The sequence below is a fragment of the Staurois parvus genome, unplaced genomic scaffold (genome assembly GCF_062004578.1).
Source record: "Staurois parvus isolate SC_StPar_1 unplaced genomic scaffold, SC_StPar_1.0 ptg000599l, whole genome shotgun sequence".
NCBI lineage: Eukaryota > Metazoa > Chordata > Amphibia > Anura > Ranidae > Staurois > Staurois parvus.
Genome location: NW_028318395.1, coordinates 416,828 through 442,375, shown reverse-complemented (window position 1 = coordinate 442,375; position 25,548 = coordinate 416,828). Strand labels below are relative to the sequence as shown.

Genomic DNA, 25,548 nt, shown 5'->3' with positions numbered 1-25,548 from the left:
ATCTAAAGGAAAATTGTAAAAGAAAATTGTATAATGTATGGCTAGCCTAACACTTTACATAATACACTGGGTAATGGTCTTACCAGGTGCAGAAGATGTTCTTTTAGATGGAATAGAATCTTGCACTGAGGGGCAAATGCATGGAAGACTTACCACTGTGTGTGGTACATTTAATGACCACAGAAAACTAGAGACAAAGAAAAAGAAAACATATGCTGTAAGCCCACTCATTTCTAGCAGCCCATGCTCTTAGTTTTTTTTTGTAATGACAAATATATGCATATCCTTGCTCTGCAAATTCTGCTTGAAAGGACTAGCTGAGAAAAGCATAATAGCAAAAAGCACCGAATAGACAATTTGTATCATTAGGGGAAAGTTTAAGTCTCACAATTAGCTGAGAAAAGAACATGTTATGGATTTTCAGCACTTATCACCAAGTTACAAAATATTACAACAAACGTTCAACGTAGGCTCAGAACATCCTGGATCATCACAAATGAGTACTGTATGGAGATAACTGAATGGAGCAAGATGGTAGTGCAGACAATACAGGTATTTTTTAATCACATAATATTTGAATCTGCAACAAATATATTTTTGCATAAATATATCCATTTACCATTTAGTAGTGAGGGCGATACAACTTTATTCCTGAGATTTGCCTCTTTAGAATTGGTGTATACTTAAAACTGGGGATGTGTTAAAGGGTAAGGCAAGCCATACATTGTGCAGTCTTCTTTGCTTCAACCACGGGTTGAAAGTTGCTCAATTCCCTCATCAACACAGTCAGTGTTGATGGGTGCATCCCTCCTGCTGTGCTATTGTATTCTGACAGCCAGAAGTCTCCCAGCCATCAGACAGGCTGGTTGTACAGCAGTCCATTGATAGATTGACTTTGGTACAACCAACTTCACCATAGATGGATCAAAATTCATCTGGTTTCTGCTGAACCAGACACATTTTGATCTGTCTATGGCTGGTTTTGGATGAAAAACTTTTTTCACAAATGAGAAGGTGCACTAACTCTAAATATCTTGACCACCCCCTAGATTACTGGTATAATGATCCATACACTGTACACAGAAATACACAGACCTGGAAGAGGTATCCATCAAAATGCTCACACTGACAAGCACTCATTGGTCAGCGCAGCCATGTGATTGTACTAACCAATGAGAAATGCATCTTCTTCTTCTTTTTCTTCTTCTTCTGGTAAGGTGTTGCAGAAGAAAGAAATGCTTCTTATTGGTCAGCATAGCCATGTGGTAATGCTGACAAATGTGTGTCATTCTTAAAAGAGATCTTTTCTTTTTTTTTAGTTTTGGGCGGGGTGGGGAAGGGTTAGACCATCCTGGTAACCACTGTCATTGAAAGTACTGGGGAAATCCAAAGTTTTAGAGTTTTTACCAGATGAGGACAAAGAAATGAGGGTAAATCACCCAATAAGGACACCTGTTCCAGTGATAACTATATAATAAGAGTATGCCCCTTACTTTGGGGAGCTGTTCTTTCATTTCCTGTTGTGCCTCCGGGACAGAGTGAGGGCAAATCTCTCCAACACTGAGCAGGTAACATATCAGGGCATTACAGTTAATACTTACAGATGAACCACCACAATCACTGAGATAAGGCATCAATGTGCTCAAAGGAGAACTGACACAATCACAGAAATGAAGCATCAAAGCCTGCAATATCTTAGGAGTGTAAAAAATTCACAGAGCTGTTTATCTTGTGAAACTGCATGTACTTTCAATTTCTGCAAATGCTGGCAAAATTGAATGTTACTAGGCTCTCTTCTCTCCAGGCTGGATGTTCTTCTTTGATAAGAATTGCATGAATTGGGAAAATACTTGTAGGCAGATGCAGGTTGACCTCCCTACACAGGTTGCGCTGCTGGCACAACCCTGCAGGGAGAGTGGAGGATAGGAGGAATACTTGTTCCTCTCAGGTCTTCGCATGTGTTATTGGGTGGACTGTCCAACTGAACGCTGCCACCTGGGTGACCCTTGCAGCTATCTGTAGTGAGGGCAATGCTTATAAAAAGCACTGGTACCGTCGCTGCTACACAAGATTTTACCATTGTTGTCGGATCGATGTTGGCACTGCCAAATGAAGAGGGAATTTTCCTTCATATATGGTGGTCATGCCTTCACATCTCTGATTATTAACAAAACGTCCTTGAGACCATCATACAGGTGACAGGAGATTCTCTAATTTTCACTCCATCCCAATATCTGTTACGCTTGAATAGCCAACCCTCAATGATTGTGTCCTATAAAATCATTGGCAGTGCACATGATTAACACAGCTCACATGTGTATCCCCGTCTATTGGTGGGACACTCGAGTTCCCAGTCTGAAGGATTGGTACACTAGATTGAGGAAGGTTTTGAAAATGGAAGAATTAAGAAGGATCGAGATAGAACTTACATGAAGACTTGGGCATGCTAGTTACAATTTCAGACTACAGTTTCCTGTAAGCAAGTCATGTATTAACTATAGGCGACACAAGAATGCAGACAGATAGCTATGGTCACCTGGTTGGAGGGCTAAGGGCTTTCAGGTAGAGATATAATCATGGTGCTGTGACATATGGTCTGCTGCAGGTGACCAATGTGCGCCTTGCTTCCACGGGGAGGGTGTTGGCCTCACATTATATATAGCAGGCTCATATGCTGGGAAGCAGATAAGATAGACAAGGGCTTCTGCTCCCTTGGACTCCCTTTCTCTTGAAATCATCAAGAGAAAAGAAAACATCCTCGTCAGTCTCTACCCAACCTGTGCCTCCCTTGCTTGATGACTCTTTGTAAACCCAGAGGACTTGACCTAATAAGTATCATTGGTCAGTTTACTAGACTGGTTCACCTGTGCATTTTACATGAGGAAATTAGACCCCTCACAGGCGTGGGTGGGCAAGATCTTTCAAGGGGTGTGCCACCTATTGGCACAACTTCAATGGCTAACCATAGCCAATATCTATCTAATGTGTACAGGTTGATGAATAGCCAAAAGGGCTGCAACATAATATTATGTTCAATTTACAGTCATGGCTTTAATACTAGTGGTGGCTTTTGAAAATAGAGGGAAACATACCCTTTACGTACTATTATTTAGGAATCGCTTTTGTTGATTGAATTTTGGACTTCTTTGGAGAACAATTCCCCCCCCCCCCCCACCTTTTTTTTAAGCCCGGAGTATGGGCGATTAAATGCTGTATTTCTTGTATAACTAATTGTAAAAAAAGTAAAACTGTTTCATGAATTATAATGGGAAAAAAAGAACTCTTTCCCTGCAGTTGGCGTGCATTCCGCGTGTGCTAAGGTTAGGGACAAAAACCTTCTTAACAGGAAAGTGTGCCTAACATACGGAGGGGTTCTAGAGGCGGAGGGAAAGCTTAGGGACTGTCGTTAGTGTTTCTTTGGGAAACTTTTCAATACCAGTTCTGCATCTGCCATCCAGCTATCCCTCCCTGCGCCAGGTGCGGACGGTCTCAGTATACCACTCACTCCAAGTATTGCATAACATTCTGTGATTGTTACCATCAGTTCTAAGCCACTACATAGACTTTGTTATTTTTGTTGGAACGTTTTGATAATACAAATTGTGCAATTACAACCACTGTGGGGGTTATTTACTAAAACTGGAGAGTGCAAAATCTGGTGCTGCTCTGCACAGAAACCAATCAGCTTCCAGGTTTTATTGCCAAAGCTCAATTGAACAAGCTGAAGTTAGAAGCTGATTGGCTACCATGCACAGCTGCACCAGATTCTGAGTTCTCCAGTTATAGTAAATCTACCCCTGTGTGCGTTGTGCCTTCCCTCAGGGGTGCCTACCATGATGGCTCCTACAGCCTACTACATTACTGACACTAGATGGAGCTGCTGCTCACAAGAAATAAACACTTATTTACTATGGCCATTGCCTCCATCTAGTAGCTATAACACAGAATACTTGTTATGAGTCAGGGGTATTGAAGTATAGAAGTATTGAAGCCCTTGGATTAGCATAGCAGCCAGGCAACTAGCAATTCCAAAGACAGGCCAGAAATGGCAGCCCACACTTACCTCTTGATTTCTGTAAAGTATATCTAATTCAAGAACCGCTTAGCAGTCCTCAGGTGTGTTAGGACGTGTTTGTAATCCAAATTGGGGGGAAGCCTAGGTTGAGAATGTTGCTCCTTCATAGATAAGAGTGCAACGAATGATAGTTGTGACCTTATGACAAGAAATGTGTTCCTGACCAGATCACCAGGAAAAAAAAACTGAAAAAAGCCTGAAAAAAGGAAACAAATGCAACCACCACATCTAAGGACACTAAAGCTACAAAATATAACTTTTTTTGTTTTTGGATTTTATGTATTTGTAATCTATTGTTACACAGTTTAAAAAAACTCTGATTAGAGGGCAATAATATTTTATAGATATTTTATAGGTATTTGTTTATATTTTATAGGTAATTTTAGAGCATCATAGTTCTGATTCTAGCCTTGTCATCCTTAATACAATTCACATTAAAGTGGCACTAAACTCTGGCTCAACGTCCGAAAGGTTTACGCCTTCATGACTAGGCCATTTTTTTGCTATTCAGAACTGCGCTACTTTAACTGGCAATTGCACAGTCATGCAACTCTGTATTACATTTATACCATTTTTTCACACAAATAGCCTTCTTTTTGTGGTATTTAATAACCAATGGATTTTTTTTTATTTCCTGGGGTTTTTTATTTTCTACTTTCTGTTATAAAGCATATCCAATTTAAAAAAAATCAAATTTCTTCATAATTTCTTTTGGCCAAAATGTATTCTGCTATATGTGTTCGGTGAAAAAATCCCAATAACTATATAGCAGTTTGTTTGTGTGAATATTAAATCATCCATTAAGATTCAGTTCGCATTTATAGGAGGTATTCAGCCACTATATGTCACAAATAACATAAATACTGAACTGACAGAAATACTGACACATAGTGGCTGAATGCCTCCTATCAATGTGAACTGGATCTTAATGGATGATTCCTATATATAATCCAGCTCTGATGAAGAAGGGATCACCCTTTGAAACGCGTTAGCTTGAACAAGAGTTTATCTCCCTTACGGATGGAACTTGCACATGAATTTTAACCCTGTGTTGGCTATGGATATTATATGCCTTTTTTACTGCTACTCTTGTGAGTAAAATTTATTAATAAATTCATCAACTGTTTACTGAGGTAATGTGCAAGGTTGGTGTGCTCTTTTCTTTTATTCTCTACTACAATAAATGGGCTCAAAACAGCTTGTGTGTTGTGATTGCTCCACAGCTATCACATGATACAGAGTGCTGTGATTGGCCCAGGTACTATGTGATAGCTGTGGGCCAATCACAGCATGGCAATAGGAATCACAGCTGTTATGAATGAACCCATTCATAACAGTAGTGTGTAAATGGTGGTCATGTGATCGCATAGCGATCATGTGACATCCTGGCTGTTCATAGTGGCCTGTATCCGTAATCCATGATCTGCTGTGTCCTGCGGACACTGTAGTTGAAGGAGCGGTGTTGTGCATGCCCCCGCTGGTGCACACTAGAGTGCATATGCCAGGTAATGTACCAGTACATTGCCTGGCCCATAGCTGTCCCCTGCTTGCAGTAAAACTACTGTGGGCGGCAGCAAGTGGTTAAAAGAAATCTATTCAAGTATGTACTTCTAGTTCACAAATGTTCCTTCTATTGCTCTCAGCCTCCTCCAAATTTCTTTTTTTTCTGCTGTAATCTTACTTCCTGCTAGAGGGTGGCTACATTTGTTCTCCCCACTGTATGTAGGAACACAGTCATCGTCTCTTGCTTGCAACTACGATGGACTATGGAATAAGGGATTTTACTAGTGTGCAGAGAGGAGAGGTTCAGGAGCGGACAGACAATGTCACAAGGATTCAGAAGAATACAGAAAATCATGATTTCATGAAGAATATATTACAGGGCTCTTAGATTGTAAGCTCCAAGGAGCAGGGCCCTCCTAACCCTCTTGTATTGAACTGTATTGTTGCTGTATTGTCTCCCTTTATATTGTAAAGCGCTGAGCAAACTGTTGGCGCTATATAAATCCTGAAGTATAATAATATTAACAATAATTAAGTAGTTGATGTGCATTGATTAGAATATCATTTAGTGTCACTTTAAAGGCTGTGTTCCTGAAATTATATCTAAAAAAAATTTCATGCCATGCCGTTTGGTGTATAGATGTTTAAAACATCAAAGTTCAATGGATGAGCAGATGTATCTACTGCCCCTTGGTACACACTTAACAGAAGAAATTATGATAAATAATATCCAATAGTCTGCAGGATATTTGTGGCTCAGTTGCTAAGCACCATATGCAGTCAGAATCACTTGAGTGCTAAAGAGTGAGTTAAAGCACCAGGGGACACACTGTTCTTAAAAAGAATACTAACAAGCAAAGCTGAAAACCTAGATGTTATGGAGAAGGATGTTTTAAGGCATATTTATTGTGGAAAAATACTTTATGGCTTTGTTCAGTATAATAATACCTGCAGAATAACACTGTTGAATTTTAATGTAAACTCCCTTATTATAGCTAAAAGATTACTAGTTAACAATTGTGACATTTCTGGAAAAAACACACCCATGCATTTCAAGCATAATATTGCAATGTATACTGTTTAAACTATTGTTTTCTGTACACAATGTCCTTGTTCACATTTTGCTAACAATAATGTTCAGTTCTTTATGGATGCTCAATAGATCTGTCCTTTACAAATTCATATAATGCTTGATTACTTCAAAGAACAAAGAGAAGGGAGAGGGGCAAAGTTAACATTGTCAAGCGCATGAACATACTGTACAAACTTAACGGTGTAAAAATGTCTATAGACATACGATGATTGTCACTTGATCCAATCAACTACATTGGGATCAAGGGTGGTTATGTGTCTATTGGCTCTTGGAACTTGTAGACAGGCCACGTGACTTCTCTCAGGGAAAGAATAGATTGGCCTGGTGAGATGTTTCCAGCCAATTGATAGGTGTCAGAATCAATGTCCTCCTACTATCTAGCGATGGGCGAATGTACGTGGGTTTGATTTGCCAAGGGTAGAATCTTGTTTGAAATTCAGTGAACTCCAACTTAGAATTGAATCATGTTGTTAAAGGTTACATTCACACCTGTGAATGTGCCCAACAGCGTTTACATGGAGAACCCCAGTGGAGATTCCCAGCAAATAGCTGCTGGAGGCAGCCCCATTGAAAGCAATGGCAGGCTGTTGGCTCCTGCTGCTAATTGTGGCTGCTTGCGTGTAATAACTATGAAGCTCTCACCTGCGAGTGATTGGTCCTGGGTGCGATTAGCTACAGGAGTCAGCACCCTACCATTGCTTTCAATAGGGCTGCCACCTGCAGCTAATAGCCAGAAATCCCAGATGGGGTTCTCACATGTAAATGCTGTTGGGCCCATTTGCAGCTGTGAATGTGGCCAAAGTCTCCCCATTTTTAGGGCAAACTATTGATACTATGGTAAAAAAGGCATCGCAAATTGGGCACTGCCATAGAGGACAGGTATCAATGCAAAAAAAAAAACCTATACAGCAAGGAGAGATTCTTTTCATGCACCTTCAAGGGCAACATTAAAAATACACAAATCCTTTAAATACCATGCTTGGAGGATGCCTTAAAGCTGTACATCATGTTATGGAGCAGTTTGATTTTCACTGACAGTTTCAGTGACAGCATACATTAGCAGCACATATTTGGCTGTGGAATTGTTTTTTTTCTTTCTTTTTTTAGCTTTTTTATCCTAATCAGATTACATTCAGTTTAAAAAAAGAAAACTACCGGGACAGCAAATTGTGAACCTGCAAGATTTGCCTTAAACCCGTGGAAGCAGCAAACCCAAACCTTATATCTACTACTATCCCATCTCCCTCCATAGGCAATCCAAGTTTATCAAAGGATTTTCTACCTGACCACAGGCATCAGAAAATGTGTGCATGCATAATGCAAAAATGGCCAGGGATCTGTCATTCAATATCTATGTGCACCTGCAAGGCAGCCTATAGATGAGTCATTTTTTTTCATTCAACCAGTGGGTTAAACACATAAAGATGACTTGATTCATCCATCCACACAAACAATGTGGATGGGGGAATCCTCCTGCTGTGCCTTTTTACTCTGACAGAGGTGAGGCTTCAGCTATAGCTGGTTGCACTGATGGAGCTGCAAAAATCAGGCAGGGTGGATTTACAAAAGTCGATTGGTAGATCAACTTCTCTACAACTACTCTGCCCACATATGGATTGATATTCGGCTGGTTTCTGCTGATCTGGCTAAATTTCGATCCATGTATGGGCTGACTTAAAGTAGTTCTAAAGGCTGAAGAATTTTCACTTAATGCATTCTTTGCATTAAGGCCAAAAACCTTCTGAGCGCTCCCCCTCAGCTACCCCTTATACTGTACTTATTTGAGCCCAATCTTGATCCAGGGCTGTGAAAGAGAGCAGCGACTCTCTCAGCTCTCTACCTCCTCATAGGCTCAAAGACAGCCATTGGCTTCCACTGCTGAGATCTGTGTGTCTATGAACACACAGAGCCAGCTTGGGAGTGAGCCCACAAGAGAGCCCCATAGCAATCGGCTTGCTATGGAAGGCACTCGTCAGGGGGAGGAGCCAAGAGGAGGGAGATCAGGACTTCTCTGTTCAAAACCATTGCACAGAGCTGGCAATTATGATATGTTTGTTATTTTTAAAAAAACAGGCTTACAATCAGTTTATGATAGATCTTCTAGCCATCAATATCTGCAAATGTGTTATACAGTCATTTAATGTCTATGGGACAGCTTTATGCTAGTGAGTAGGTTTAGTATCTACTGAAAAGACAGAAGTCATAATAAAATACCTATTAAAAATAATTTTTTTTGTGATGACAAAGCCTTTTAAAAAAACATACTGGGAAAAATCAGTCTTATTTTAGTGTGCCCTCCAAGACAACCTTCATGGTGTGAATCTGTTGTTCTGAATGCAGCTGCACAAAGCAGCCACACAGCAAAAAAATGATACAAAAATATGTGAAATTCATTTGCTGTTTATATGCGTTGTGATGCATGACGATTCCAAGAAATTTTCTGAGCCAGTCTGAAATGTACCATCTGACGGAACATTTGTGACTTTATTTCTCATTACACTGTGAAGATGGTAGGTAATACTTATTGTCAGCTTTTACCTCTTACAACTTTCTAGCAGAATTCACTCTTATATGTTTACAACTATAAATTCCAGTATTTCTTCTGCCCATATCTGCCAGGAAAAAATGTTTCTATTTACTAATCTAAAGTAGCGTCAGAGTGTTGTACTGTGCACATCGGATTAAAGTAGAACATTCAAAACTTAAAGTGATTCTAAATGCTTATTTTTTTAATAGAAAAAATAACAAGCATGTCTATACTTACCTGCTCTATGTAATGGTTTTTCACAGAGCAGCCCGGATCGCTTCTGTCTCAGCCAATGAGAAGAGGGAGTCCTGGGATAGCCGAGACTCCAATGCACATCGCTGGATCAAGAGGGGGCTTAGGTGAGTATTAGGGGGGACTGGGATGCTGCATACAGAAGGGTTTTTACCTTCATGCATAAAATGAAGGAATGAATGTAAATGAATGAAGAATGAAGGTAAAAAAAACCTTGAGCCTTTAGAACTTTAAAGGATAAGTTCACCTTTCAACAAAAATAATAAATGCACATTTTTTTGCAGGTAAAAAAAAAAGTGCATTTATTTATTTTTGGGAGCCTGTAAAGCACTGCACCAGTGATCAGCATATCGCGGATGCCATGCAGGTCTTCTGCAAACCTGTCAATGTATCGGCTTCCTTTTACCTCATACAGGGAAGCTGATACTTATTGACAGGAAAGCTCAATGAATTATCACAGTACTCACAGCACCATGGTAGTTCATTGAGAACTACAAGCTAACAGCAGCAAAGGCTTCAAGGACTTGTAGTATTTTCATTCACAGAACACTGTGAATGAGTGACCCAGCAGGGCGGGTGGAGCCCTGCACGACCCCATTGTCTTTAAATTGTAACAGGAAAAGATCCTCCATTAGGGGCCAGCCTGTTTATAACATGTTACATGTTACACCCTGAAAATGGGTGTAACATATTACGAAAGGTGAACTTATCCTTTGCACAATATCCACACAAAAATACCTGGATCCCTGAGGCCCGTTCACATCTGAGCAATTCAAAATCGCAAACAGAATCTGGTGATTCTGGATCAGACTAAAATTGCAGTAAAAGGTGCAAAATGGTTAGGGTGCCATTCATTCTTTTTTTTTTTTTATAATTGTTATTTAGTGGTATGCGACAGTAACAATGAAATGACATGAAAAGGTGGCTTATCCAACCAGATAAAATTAACAGAACAACAACAGTACAGTCAAAAAGTAAATACTGATCTATCTATAAATATATGTATATAAACCTGCGCTAATAAGAACCACAATAGATAATCAATAATCAAAAATGAGGTGTAAAACATATAGCAGCTGAACACAAAAACCCTGATACTAGGCAATCAACAATAAATACATAAAAGTGCAGCGCTTAAAAAGTTACAAATATAATCATAAGAGAACTGTGAAAAATGTGTTAAAAAATAGTCCATCCAAAAATAAAATAAAAGTCCCAGAAGCTGTGCTGAAACACAAGAAATCCAAGGAAAATTGTCCTGTCACCAACCACTACTACAAAAGGCTTACCAGAAAGGCATGACCCCCTGTTAAGAGTGGTCAATCGCGCTTTGTTAAACAATTCAGAAAGCTGGTCACTCGAATCCTCCTCCAGATCACCAAAACAGAAGATAAGGATCTTCCAAACAATACAAACGTTATGGTGCCCCTGATGACGTTACCTGTGGGTAGAGCCACGCACACACCATGCTTTACATGCGTGAATGGCTGGCGGCCATTTTGGAAACTGGAAAATTTGGATATTTTTGCCAATCACTGCCTAATGATGTTTGCTTACATGTGAGTGCAACCATACTTTAAATAAATGTTGTGATTATGGTTTTACACTATATGGAGCATTCTTTCTCTGCATGCTTTCCGCTACGGGTCCAAGCCTTATCCTGAATGGTTTAGCTACCCTAATTAGTGTCCATTGTTTGGAAGATCCTGTTTTGGTGATCTGGAGGAGGATTCGAGTGACCGGCTTTCTGGATTGTTTAACAAAGCGTGATTGACCACTCTTAACAGGGGGTCCTGCCTTTCTGGTTACCCTTCTGTAGTAGTGGTTGGTGACAGGACAACTGTCCTTGGATTTCTTTTGTTTCATCACAGCCTCTGGGACTTTTATTTTATTTCTGGATGGATTAATTTTTTGACACATTTTCACTGTTTTCTTATGATTATTTGTAACTTTTTAAGTGTTGCACTGATCTATCTATACATAGAGAGAACAACGGACGTTCACCCATATAGTGTCTGCAGAATCAAAACTAGGTGGTCAAGAAAGGGGGAAGTCCACTGCGAAACTAACTCTTATGGTCAGAGAATACCAGATTTCTCTTTATACATTATAGTAAAGAAAAGAAGAGAAAAAGAAAGAAAGAGACAGAAGAAGAGAAATAAAAAGGAGGGGTGCTGTTAGCCGAAATGTATTTTGCAGCGTTACAAACATGCTAAACATGGACCTTGAAAAAGTGTGTGATGCTCCACGCCCAAAAAGGTGCAGGAGCTTCTTTGGCATGTTTGTTGTGCATAGGGCAGCCAATTAAATTGGGTTAAAAAAAAAATTCAGGAGATGGCAGGATCGCCTCCTAAATGTCTGCCCCAGCCGCTGCTTTACCACCCTCTGAAAAGTGATGATCCACTGAGGATCGCATTTCAGAGGGTGGTAAGCACTGTGAAAAAGCCATTATGCTTTTGCTTCTTTATTTTCACCTGGTAATGCTGCACATAACACTCATCCTGCCCCTTCATGTACACTATATGCTATTTGCCCATTGTATTTGTGGGACAGCCATGGTTGTCACACACACTAAACTTTAATCATATCTGTCTGTTATAATTCCCCATTATATAGTGGATTGATGGGACAGGTAGATTACACAAGAATGGGAGAGTTCTTTGTGCTTTATTTTAGGCTCTCAGAAAGGGACATGAAATCTGCATTTCTGGCAAGATTAACTGGTAGTTTCTGTAGTTACTGAAAATGTTCTTAGACTGTAAACTGGTAGCTAATGCAGACACCACATATAAGGACCAGAAAACTGTAATGTGTTCCATTTTTCTTTTTGGGTTTAGACACTTTAAATCAAACCTGCACCAAGCACAGGTTCGGGTTCACTAGCATACACTTGTCTGCTGTTTACTCTGTTTGGTAACCAAGAGCAAAAAAATACCTTGTACTGTATACTATATACCACAAGCGAGAAAACATTGGTTAATAACCATACCATACCTTCAAGTATAATTTAAAAAAGCACAATCTTTATTCCACATTTAAAACAATTATTCCCCATAAACACATCAGCATCAAGCAAAAAAAAAAGTTAAAATATTACCAATATAATACCAATATTACCAGAATATCAAGCTGTTATAATTAACTATGAATCCTAGAATTTTTCAGTTGGAAATAACTAGCAGAGAAGTTTGTGTCCTGTGTGTGTTTGACACAATTTGGGGGGAAAAATATTGTTCTAAATTATGGAAAAACGATTGTGATTTTTTTTTCAAGGTATTCCTAGACTGGGTCTCATTAATCAGTTCTTTCTGTTATCTGGAATACAGGCATATTAGATCCATGATCATAGTCAGGGGAATTCATAAAGAGTGTCTATGACAAATGTAGAGGCGGTTGACAGATTCATGAACCTTTTGTAAACAGGTACATGCACCAAGAGCACAGGTGCACTTAGGCCAGAGTGTCCATAGAGACACCCCACCCTCAGTGCAGTTGAGTTCCCTCCCTGCTACTGCGCTGTCACACAGGCAGCATAGCAGCTAAGGAGTTTTGAAGTTGGGTGGGCAGAACCTGATCAGGATTCAGAGACACTGTTTTCCCCATAGTCAGCATCACTGGTTGCAAAGATGCTGTCGGCTGAGAAGCTGACAGCATCTTTAACTACCAGGTGCAGGTGGGGAGGGGGGTGTGGCAGCAAACATGCCACTCTGCTACACAGCGTACAGAGACAGGCACTCTGCCTGTCTCTGTATGCCAACTTACAGTTGGTCTTAATAATCTCCAATTTTGATATTTACAAACTGGAGGTAATTATTTTTGAATTGTAATTTGTAAAAGTGACACTATTAAGAACTACCTGAATCTGCAGCACGTTTCACTAAAGCTACCAAAACTACTGGCAAGGCATTTTGATTGTGGTGTAAGACCCTACCACTAGAAAAGTAGAGAACATGCTTTATTGAATTGCCATCAGCATATGTAATTTTCCACAAGTCTCCAAACAATTGTGCTTCCATTTTTTGTGATTTACTTTGTAGCAAGCTATTAACTTGTAAAATCCCATAGACTTCTTGGGACCAACAAATATCTCTGCAACATCTGCAGAACACATTGAATGAAATGTGTGTGTGGGCCTGGCAGTTTGAAGGGTGAAGAGAATGAACTGGGGTAATACATCACACTCACTATGCCCAGGTTTGAAGCTTACATCCATATCTCATTCCTGGGAATCTTCCTAAAGGAATTAGCTTGTTTTTGAATAAACTGAGAATAAACTGGAGCATTTGGTAAATTAAAAAAAAAAAACCTACACAACCATGGACTCGTGAAATATAACAAACTAAATATAGAACATATCCTATGTAAGAAGAGTTTTTATTTTCTAAAGTCGAGTACCAAGATTTATATTTAAAAATATGCATTTTTAACAAATATTTGGCAGATGTCAATGACACGCTCTCTACCGTAGACAGATGTTTTAGATGTCATAATGTTTATATTTGTTCATTTTGAAATGTCGGAAAATATTTTGGCAAGAAACAGATTTGCCTCAGGTCTATTGCATTTCATCTAAGGGACCTAAATACCACTGAGCTGAAAAAAATTATAGGATATGTGCTTTCTTGAATTTCTTATTGCCCTAGGTATTTAGCATTAGATTATAGAAGAAATATGACTTATTTTGAAATCTAGATCTATTTAAATTTACTGGTACTATTGTATTTCTTTGACAATAGAGTCATTATGCTTGCATGAGAAGATGACAGAGCAGAAAATGCAATCTGAAGCTTAATGCTGCAAGCCTATCTTTGCTTGAACATTTTTTTTTAGTTTGTAAAGGGAGCAGGAACAACCTTATATCCATGAATATAAAATAGAATATTCATGCATTCATTTAAAAATGCTTTGTTTTTAAAGGGTCCTAAGTGGAAAATGAATTTAACAACAAAACAAAACAGATAAGTATTAGCGTTCGGTGGGTGATGCATTATTTTGTATTTGTATTGCTTTGTACTTTATTGCCATACATATGATGTATTTTCAGTGCATTTTCCATGTACTTACATGTATGGTGAAATAAAAATAAAGCCCAGACTGCTCTCATATTGACTTTTCCCTTATGGAAGAAAAATATATTTGAAATATATTTTTAAAATATTCTTCCCAAATATATTGCCATATATTTTAAATGCTACAATTTTGCTCATATTCAATATATATATATATATATATATATATATATATATATATATATATATATACATACTGCATGTTGAAATGTGTTTTTATTACAAGATATATGAAAAATATTTTTAAAAATACATTTCAAATATACTGTGTCTTTAAAAATAAATGTACATTTTTGGAATGCATTTACAAATATATGCAAAAATATATGTTAAAATGACTTTTTTATATGTTAAAAAAAATCTGAGGAATATATATATATATATATAATTTTTAAATATATTCTTCAGATTTTTTTTAACATATATAAAAGTCATTTTAACATATATTTTTACATATATTTGTAAATGCATTCCAAAAATGTAGAATTGTATTTTTAGAGTTTATTTGAAATGTATTTTTAAAAATATGTTTCATATATATTGTAATAAAAACGCATTTCAACATCGAGTGTATATATATATATATATATATATATATATATATATATATATAAATATATTTTTAAATATATTAAATATGGCCAAAATTATAGCATTTCAAATATATGGCAATATTTTTGGGAAGAATATTTTAAAAATATAATTTAAATATATTTTTCTTCCATGTGGGTTAATCAGACCTCCAACCAAAAATAACAAAGTAAAAAATGAATAGCTTGTTAAAAGATAAATAAAACAAACTCAGCCTTTGCTACAATATTCAACTTCAATCCAGATATTTGCCCTACAGTTTATTTTTGCTGCTAGATGTCCTTAGTCTGATGGCCAGCATCATTGCACCTACTTCCTCTGAGCCCAGGGAGTCTTGGATCCTCTCCAGCCTGTTACCAAACAGTGAAAACAGTAGCAACACTGTAATGATTTTATCTCTCTGTCACTTGGATTTCTCCCCTTATCAGCATATTTCTTGTCAGCACATATGCTGACTGGCTCTTTGAGCTGTTTGCATTTAAAAATACATTAACTGAAGTAGTAATTATTACAGATCTGCATTCGTTTTTGTCTTTTACATCTGCCTAGAGTTTACCTTTATGTTATCTAAGAGGTCTATGTATCCTAGCCCAAGCAAACAGAAAAAAGTCCTTAAAGGAACACTAAATAAAATGAAAAATAAATACATAAATACCAATAAAAAGCTTTAAAATACACTAATCTGAAACAATATTAGGAGTGTTTTAATAAAGGGCAATTTTAAAAAGTAAGTGCAACCTTTTCAAGGAAATAAGAATTAACTATTACGTTGCCTACATTTTTTTTTTTTTTAGTTCATTGCCAGCAACAACAAAATTATGTAAGCATGTACAAAAAAAAGTGTTAATGGAAAATGCTGCATTTTTTATGAAAGAAGTTATCTCCGGCATCACTTTAGCGGTGCTTGTTGTAATATCCATTATTATCTTCTGATCATGAGTTCAAGTAGACTGCAAAAAGTTGGAAATGGATGCAAGGGATGCCTTTTTTCATGTAATATGCTGTGCAGAGATCCCTGTACAGTTTATATATGGCAGCAAAAGTACAGTTACAAGGACATAGAGGTGCCAAGTCAGTATAAAGGCCTGTTCACACTGGCTCACAGCCTAAAACCAGAGCGGTTAGTATGCAAGCATCAGCGGTCATGCAGCGGAAGTGGGGGGGGGGGGTCGCATTTTATCGCATCACTCAGATCTCTTTTTTTTTGTGAACTCCATGTGAAGTGCACAAAGTGACACTTCATTCATGTCACTGCACAGCAACAGGGCCATCCAGAGCTGTGTGATATTATGCAAACATGCTGCTTAATATCGCATAGCTTTGGAATGCAGATAAGCACTGCATTCTGGTATGAACAGGATACACTAAAAACTATTGTTTTCTGTGTGTTACTGCAATTACCAACATCTATCCATGAGGAAAAATGCAGGTAACTGGGCCGTCATAGCTAAGGACACAGACATTCTTTGCTATCAGAAATGCCAGAACATCTCAGGATTTTTGGTATGACAAGACTGTGATTCATTGCCATTGCTGATATTTTTTTTTTTGCCTTTCTTAGAGAACTGTTGCCTACCTATTGTAGAACTCAGATATATGAAGGCTGTTAAAGTCCTTTATGTGTGAAAATCGGATGGAGGAGGGGTTCCTTTGTAAAGCCTAAAATAAAAAAGACATACTGTTAAATATTTTGCATTCTTGCTTCAGAAGCCAATAGTTATTAAATTTATGAATGTGAGGATATGAATATTGTAACAATCAAATCTAATGTAATGCCAAATTCTGGGATACAGAGGCATATACTAAATCTATATTTTAATTTAATTTGATGCAATATTTCTTTACTAAGCAGTGCTGTTTCTTAAACAGTGTTACCAGTATTAGTTTATTCCTTCTTTCGGTCATTTAAGGCAATAATTACTTCCCTTTGAGTGGAAGTGCCTTGTTAAAAATGCAAAAGACATCAGCTTAGCCACTCGCTCCCTGTCAGCTTATCAAAGTGATTGCTAACAGAAGTGAGTAAAGGAGGGATGACCTGTTCAAAGGTACTGTTCAATCACTGATGGACTTTGGAAAACTAATATAAAATGTATAGAAATTGCTGTGGACAGAAATGCAGGGTATAAAAGAATATACAGTACATTTGATACAGTACAGAACTTTGACATAGGACAATGATGACAGATAGCATACATATTATAGTATCTGTGGTCAGTCTATGGACAATCAAGCATTTATACATTTATAGCAAGCTGTTAAAAAAAGGTTTAAAACAAGCCCTCACTGACCTTTGTAACTGCAGGCAATGTGAGGCAATTCATAATCAGTGCTCACAGTGGAAATACTGAAATGGTTATCTCTTTAATGGAATCTGTGGCCATGCTATGGAGTTTTTAAGCATTCACATATTCCTAATGATTAATAAATTAACTTTAAAACAAACATCATAACTGCAGTCACAGAGGAGCAATTAATGCTCAAAGTTCACAGTAGAAGCCCTGGTGCAGTGCTAATTGTTCATTCAACCCTCCCTGCTCTTTGTTTACGTTAGAACTCATAAGACTAGAAGGCTGTTGACGTACTATTGGCAGGAGGGAGCTGGGTGAGCTGGATTACGGAGAGACCAACATTCATTGCTCTGCATCTTCTGCTGTTAATTTTGAGGTTTAATTGTTCCTCTGTGCCTGCTAGGGATGAGAAAATGTGCATGGGTTCGGTTAGCAGTACATTTTTTCGAACCCATTGCAAGGTCTGCAAATTGTGACCATGAATCCAAGCCCCAATTGAAGTCTATAAAGATCAGGGTGTAATATTTTATAAACAATAGCCAGACATATAATACAGTTGCTGCACAGTATGTAATGAGCTTGATTAGGTGCAATATAAGAGGGACATACAAGGCAAATTTTATTAAGAAATACAAATTACAGTGTATTATTTTGGAGACAATAGCCACAAATATTGTACATTCACTGGATTGTATGTAAGAAGCTTGATTAGGCCACAATGTAAGAGGGAGATGTGGCAATAAGTAGTCCGATGAACCCCAACATGAGTAAAGAGAATAGGTTCATACTGAACAGAATGCCCATTTCATATAACTAGAACACATCCAGGATGGAGACAAACAGGCTATAACAAATTCCTATACAATTTATTAGCAGAAGATCGTAAAAATCCTAGCAGTATCCTAAATCTTGTTTAGCCATAATCTACACAACCTGTGGTAAATGGCTAATTAGATATCGTAAAAGTCATTAGCAGAATGCCGCTTAATCCAGTCCTGCTAAAAGCAATTGTAAAATGCCTGGTGTGTCATCCCACAATACACGTGTCAGACTTGGATTAATGACCAATACTAATATACAGATGAGCTGCCCAGAGATACGTGTAATACAATTTCCATAAGTATATGACTGACAAGTTGCAGTTAATGGTTAATAACAAATGTTTACACAAATGTATATTAAAATACCCATCAGTTCAAAACCACACATAACTATGATATAATGTACAGAAGACGAGTTGGTCACATAGCAATTCCTAGGTGATATTTTAGTTATATAATGTTTGGTCTCTATCAAGTTGCGATTTCATTCTTTGCAATAATATTTTGGTTATAAGAATCTAAAAACATGGCCATCTGGAAATATGGATCTAGATTAGAAAATAAACACGAAAATCCACTTTAGCTCAAGCGACATACCTGTACGTTGCTGGAGTGTAAGCCGTTATACCGGGATGGTGCCTGCAGTCATCATCCCAGTACCACACTCTTGTAATAGCAGTTAGAGTGGCTAATTAGCTGCTTGATTGCTATTGCAAGCAGCGAGAGGGGACCCCCCACCGCCTTCCGCAGCTTTACTGGGATCTCTTGTCCCAACCATCCAGCACTTCTGCCCAATGATCACAAAACCAAAGACCAGGTCGGCTTTGTTCGGCTCTTTGATATAGTAAACCGGATAACCTTGACTCACTTCTGGTTTACTCAGAAATAAATAGCTACGGTACATTGTTAGAAAAGAAAAGCATTAAATCACAGCAATCTTGGTGTGATTAAATGCTTTTAAGGGCAGAGGAGGGATTTAGGGTCTTATTGACCTCAGATCTCTCCATAAAGTGTACCTGTCACATGCCTATTGCTGTCACAAGGTATGTTTACATTCCTTATGACAGCAATAAAAGTGATCAAATGCTAACAGCAATTGTCCTGCACTTCTGAGATGTATCGCCATAAACATCAGATCATAGGCAGTAATTCTAGCACCAGACCTCCTCTGTAAATCTAAAGTGGTCACCTGTAAAGACTTTTAAAGCATTTTGTATTGAAAGTAAAATTTACATCAGTTGTCGCCATTGCACAGGAATGTGCAATTTTAAAGTGTGAGATGATTGGTATCTATTTATTTGGCGTAAGATCATCCTTTATATTTAAAAAAATTGGTTATATATTATGTTTTTTTGCATTAACATTCAAAAAAGTGTATTTTTTTCCCCAAAAAATTGCATTTGAAAAACCTCTGCGCAAATACCATGTGAAAAAAATTTCTAAACCCACCAATTTATTCTCTAGGGCCTCTGCTTTAAAAAATATATACTGCATGGGGGTTCTCAGAAATTTTCTAGCAAAAAATAGTGATTGTTACATATAAACAAAAAGTTCCAGAAAAGACTAGGTATTCAAGTGGTTAAAATAACATTAAACCTTTAGGTTTTTTTAAAATAAAAATAGCAAACATAGTATTCTTACTTGCTCTGTGCAATGGTTTAGCACAGAGCAATTCCAATCCTCCTCTTCTGGGGTCTCCCTCCAATGCTGCAGGTTCCTGCTCTTTAGCAGGTGCCCCCATGCAACGGCGGCACCCACACAGGCTCGCTCCCATGCTGCTCTGCCTGCATCTATTGACTCCCTTGTCACAGCATTTGATTGACAGCAGTGGGAGCCAATGGCTCCCGCTGCTATCAATTCACCCAGTGGGGAAGGAGACAGCAGAAAGAGCTGGATGAGATTGGGCTCAGGTTGGGGAGTTGAGGGGTCCCTGTAGCACAGAAGGTTTTTTACCTTAATGCATAGCAGACATTAGGATCAAAAACCTTAAGGCTTTAGAACCACTTTAAGGGAGTAGCAGCTGAAATATCATAAACGCTTTGGTACTCCTACCTACACCCCTCAGCTCTCTTGATTGGGTAAGGATTGACTCAGTGACACTCCCTGGAGGATCAACAAAAACCTGTTGCATCTGCAGATCAGAGCTTTCAGTCTTCCAATGAAACTATGCATGAATGCTAAAGCTAACCATACATTAGTAGAATTTTGTTTTCGGAACGATCATTTATTTTACTAATTGTTAGTGGGGACAAATTGATGAATATTTTCAACCATAGTAATAAGAAAATTTGAAGGAGCAGGATGAACAAATTTCTAATAGTGTATGTGGTTTTTGTTTAATTCATTACAAAATTGAATGGTTAAAGCAAAGGAAATTTTGAAGTACTTTCATTCATCAAGTCTCTGTTGATATTATTGATTTTTCATAGAAACATAGAAATGCCAGTAAAAAGATCAGTGGTCCATTGCATCTGGCCCATTTTTTTTATATCTATGTATGTTTTTGTTTTTTTTCTTTATTTTGTTTTTGATAACTTTTTTTATCTGATTATAGATCTATATTTGTCCCATGCATGTTTGAATCCACTTACTTACTGATCGAGCTAGAAGTCTACTCCAGGCATCCACTACTCTTTTGGTAAAGTAATACTTTCTAAGATTACTTTTAAACTTTTTCCTGCTAGTTTGAGGTCATGTCACCGTATTCTTGATCTTGGCTTCAAGAACGTTTGTAAAAAAACCAACCAGTGTATGGCCAACTTAAAGCAGAGCTCCACCCAAAAGGGGACGTTCTGCTTTAAGGACTGGTCCCCCGCTCCCTGTTAAGGATTGGCACCTTTGGAGAGCAGGTACCTGAAATTGACAGGTACCCGCTCCCACTTCCGCTGCGATTGCCTAAGCTAGGGGTGTCAAACTGCGGCCCTCCAGCTGTTGCGGAACTACAAATCCCATGAGGCACTGCAGGGCTAACAGTTAAACGCATGATTCCCAAAGGCAGAGGCATAATGGGAAACAGAAACAGAAGTTGTCCTCCCCCTCCCTCCCCATAGTCTTCAGGGACACATGACTACAAGACCACTCACAAAGCGCAGCGCTTCTCACGCATTGGCAGTGGGTACCCGGCTGTGAAGCCTCAAGCTGTCACAGCTGGGTGTCCACACTAAAGATGCTGGTGCCAGGAACATAGGGCTGCCGGTGAAATGGGCTTCGGGGGGGGGGGGGGGGGGTACACCGCGTGATTGAGGGACAGGTAAGTGTCTGTTTTTTACAGGTCAGCAGCTACAGTTTTTGTAGCTGCTGACTCTTATTTTTTTTATTTTTTTTTACTGGAACTCCACTTTAAGTATCATCTCTGAGGGACAGTGAGTCTGTCCAAAATGGACTTACACTGCAGTGAATTAGATTTTTAGCCAGAATCAAAGACTGGGCAGGCCTTGTTAAGTACATTGTACTTTTCTCATTTTTTCCTGTTTATTTTACTGCTTTGTAATATCTTTTCTGTAAGTATTTTTCTTGCACTGTTTTTCTGTTCCTTTGATCCTGATCCTCCAGTTGTTCTAATTAGAAACTAAAGAATTATTTCCTTTTGAAGAAAGCAACTATATCATACAACTATATTATAACTTTGTTTCATCCCTGTCTGTCGCAGCAGTGGGTGTTTCTTAAAACCTTATTCCATGTTTCCTTTATGATTGGCCCAAACAAACTATTTCCATAACTAAGTTATTCTGCCACTGTCAGCGCTGTATCATACTGTAGTACAGGTGCGGACTGACAACTCATGGGGTCCCCGGGCAATAGGGGATCATGGGGCCCCTGTGTCCTTGCCCAAACTCAAAAAAGCCTATGAAAAAGGTACCAGGGGCATCTCATGGGGCCCCCTACTGACCCCGGGCCCTCGGGCAGTGCCCAAGTTTCCAAATGGTCAGTCCACCCCTGCTGTAGTAGCATTAGCTACATAAAGTATGCAGCATGGTGTCCCGTAAGCACAGGGCTGCTTTTAGAAACCATGGGGCCCCATACAGCCAACCTGATAGAGATCCCCAAAGAAAACAAAGTTTACCATGCTTTGATTATGAATGAACACAGCGAGTGATCGCTACTGATCACTCATTGTGTTCATTCAAGAAAGAAAGGGGCTGGCAAATGTGATATATTTACCGGACCCTTCCCCCACTCTCCATCCTGAAGGATCCTATTGTGTGCTTTCACCTGCTGGTGGGAAGGAGAGGGGGAAACTGGTAGCACTGTGAGGGTGGGGGTGAACAGGGGGGCTTGGGAAATGTATGGGGCATGGGGAGGGTGATGGGTGTGGTGGGGGGGTAAATTACTGGAACTGATCCCCTGTATGGCTCTCTCTGCTGCAGCTGAAAGCCAGCAGGAGGGAGAGAAGAAGTCAGCTTTCAGCTGCGGCAGAAAGAGCCATAGTGGGGATCGGTTCCAGTAATTTCCCCCCAGCTGTGCTGATCACCCTCCCTGCCCACATCCGATTCACCCGGCTGCCTGGGCCCCCTGCTGGCCTGGGCCCCATATAAGAGGACTGGTGGTATCCCTTTATCCACAGCCCTGCGTAAGCAACACGGGTGACTTCTTGTCTGCTGCAAGAACAAAATCAGGTCAGGATCAGTGCTTTTCAGCCATTCAGAGAAAGTCTTGTATTTTAATCAGTGAATGCAAGGCTTCCTGTGATTGGCCTAGGTGGAAGGACGAGCAGATAATGTCATGATTTTAGAAACTTTAGAGAGCAGAATCTGCTTTCTCCATACCAGCTGCAGTACATACAGAACCTCTGCCTCTCCCCTTAGGCCTGCCTGACATTATGAATGTGGGGATTATGTAACTTTATTATCAGCTATGGCAATAGGGGAATTGACAATGTGGTGTCTTGGTGCTCCTCACAATATCGTATATTAGTGCACAAATCTGTACCGCACAAGTATGCAGTGATGTGATTCAAAGAATTACAGCTTTGCCCATTTCACTCACACACACATTCCTATTGATCACCTCCCCTTACCCCCAAAAAAGACCCTAGCAAAATGATATTAAACTAAAACATACTTATTTTAAATTACATTTTTTAAAAGAGGATAATTCTTTTCTATACCCACTGTATATGCTATATTAAATATATGTAGTTAGACAGTAATAATACCTTTTCTTGATCATCATTCAGTGTAATGCATGCATTCTTTTCCTGCGTTATGTACTTTTGGATGTTGCCTCGTAGAATGAGAGAACAGACATGAGATGGATTGAGATGTAGGCTGTAATTTAAATCTTTAATAGCTTCCTCTTCCTTTTGCATTGTACACAACACTAGAGCTCTGACGCAGTACACATCCTGAATGAGACAAGAAAATACATTAAATAAAGATGACGATCACTGAAGTTTTCTTTGTATATGCTTTCACGGAATGTCTGTAAAACTGTTGTTGGCCATACATATTGTATGTAACAATTAGTGCAACTTAGTCAGTGTGCAATTAGCAGAAATTTTAATAAAGCCATACACAAAATCAAGTAAATTGCAGATCAACAGCCCTTAGATATGGATATAGGAAAATGCAAAGCAGAAGAGGTGTAGGGCTGGATGGGGGGGGGTGTGGTATATAGGTAGGGGGAGGGGGAGGGAGGAAACGATAAATGTTTTGATAATGTGTTAAGGTTTCAATAAGTATGTTTGTATAACTTGTTTATCTGAAACCAATAAATATTTAAATAAAAAAAAAAACAGCCCTTAGATATGGTGACTGTATTAGTATTCTTTTTTCTGGACCTTTCTTTCCTTTATATTTCTTTACCTGGTGATCCTAACACATTTCCTCCCAACATTTACTCATCATATTGTATCTATGGAGAGACAGCATTGTCACCCTGGGACAGGACTACAGAACACCCCACTCTTCTCTTCTCCATAACATAGGGAGGAAGTGTTCTGTAGTTTCTGACAGGATCAAAGGGCATTATTTGCACTTATTGGACAGATATAATAAAATGCTTTCAATGGTATATTTTTATACCAGAGTCAGAAGGTGCCCAATAAAAGGGTTACATGCCCTTTAAGTATATCTTATAAAAGCTAACAAATATTAACACTAGCTTTGTCACTCAAGCCGAATTTCTTACTTACAAAGCTTTTCATGAAAACAGGGCCACTTGATAAAGGGGTACAGCCAGGCCTCCTGTATGGGGCTCATGTCCATCAGCATGGGTGCCTGGGCAGCAGGGGGAAACGGACGGTCAACAGGAGGGGGTGATCAGTGCGGCAAGGGGGAGGGCAGTTACTGGAACTTATCCCCCTATGTGGCTCTCCCTGCATCAGTTGAAAAGCATCTTCTTCTCTCCGTCTCGCCAGCTTTCAGCTGCTGCAGAGAGAGCCACACAGGAGGATTGGTTCCAGTGTTGCCTCCTGCCAAACCGATGACTCTCACTGTTCATGATCCCTTCCCTCTGCTGTCTGGGCCCCCCTATGTGCTCCTGTCCCCCTTCCCCTGTAATGCTTCCAGCTTCCCCTCCTCTTCCTCCCGCCAGCTTTCAGCTGCTGCAAGAGGGAACTACAGAGGATCAGTTCCAGTAATGTGGTCTTAGTACCTCCACCGCATCGCTGACCCCCTTTCCCTCCTGCTGGCTGCTGCAGGCACATAGGGGATGTTTCAGGATGGAGAATGGGGCCTGGTAAATATGTCACATTTACTGGCTTCTTTCTGTCCTGAATGAACATAGTGAGTGACTGGTACTGATTGCTCGCTGTGTTCATTCATACCTGAAGCATAGTAAACTATATACAGAAAGCCTCCTATTCATTCATCTGTGGTGCAGCTGAAGCTGCAGAAAAAGGATTTGGGATCTATGTCCTGACTTCTTTTTTCTGTCTCATAAATTAGACATCAGGGGTCTGTCTAGACCTCTGATATTTCACCCAAGCCACCCCAACAGGGCTGTGAAGGAAAATTCTAAAAAATAATTTACAAATTGTAAAAAAAAATGTAAAACATGATTTAGGAAAATTAAAGGTTTATTCAAATAGATTCCCTGACCCATATAGTGTGAAAGATTGACTTATTCATGCAGCTGGAGCCACCTGTTACTTTATGGGGATGCAACAGAAGTACAAACACAGCTGCATATCCTAATTTGACAGGTGTTCATTTGTGGGTAAGTGGCCCCAAATGAGCACTGTTTGTTTTTGGAGCTGTACCCACATACCTGTCAAATTAAAGTGTTACTAAACCCACAACAGTAAAATCTGTCTGTAAGTACAGTAAAGCATACTTGTTATACTCACTGTGGAACCTAAGGAGTTCCTCTGCATTGTGTAAAAATGCT

At 39.0% G+C, this 25,548-nt stretch overlaps 1 long non-coding RNA gene across 1 annotated transcript; it reads right to left on the bottom strand.

The window, feature by feature from the left end:
- Positions 1 to 83: 83 nt before the first annotated feature.
- LOC149449856 (uncharacterized) lies at positions 84 to 23,557 on the bottom strand. Its single transcript, XR_016315355.1, has 3 exons — positions 23,375 to 23,557; positions 16,687 to 16,769; positions 84 to 187 (listed from the first exon to the last, which is right to left on the bottom strand). It is a non-coding gene; the product is annotated as an uncharacterized LOC149449856 (long non-coding RNA).
- Positions 23,558 to 25,548: the final 1,991 nt, after the last annotated feature.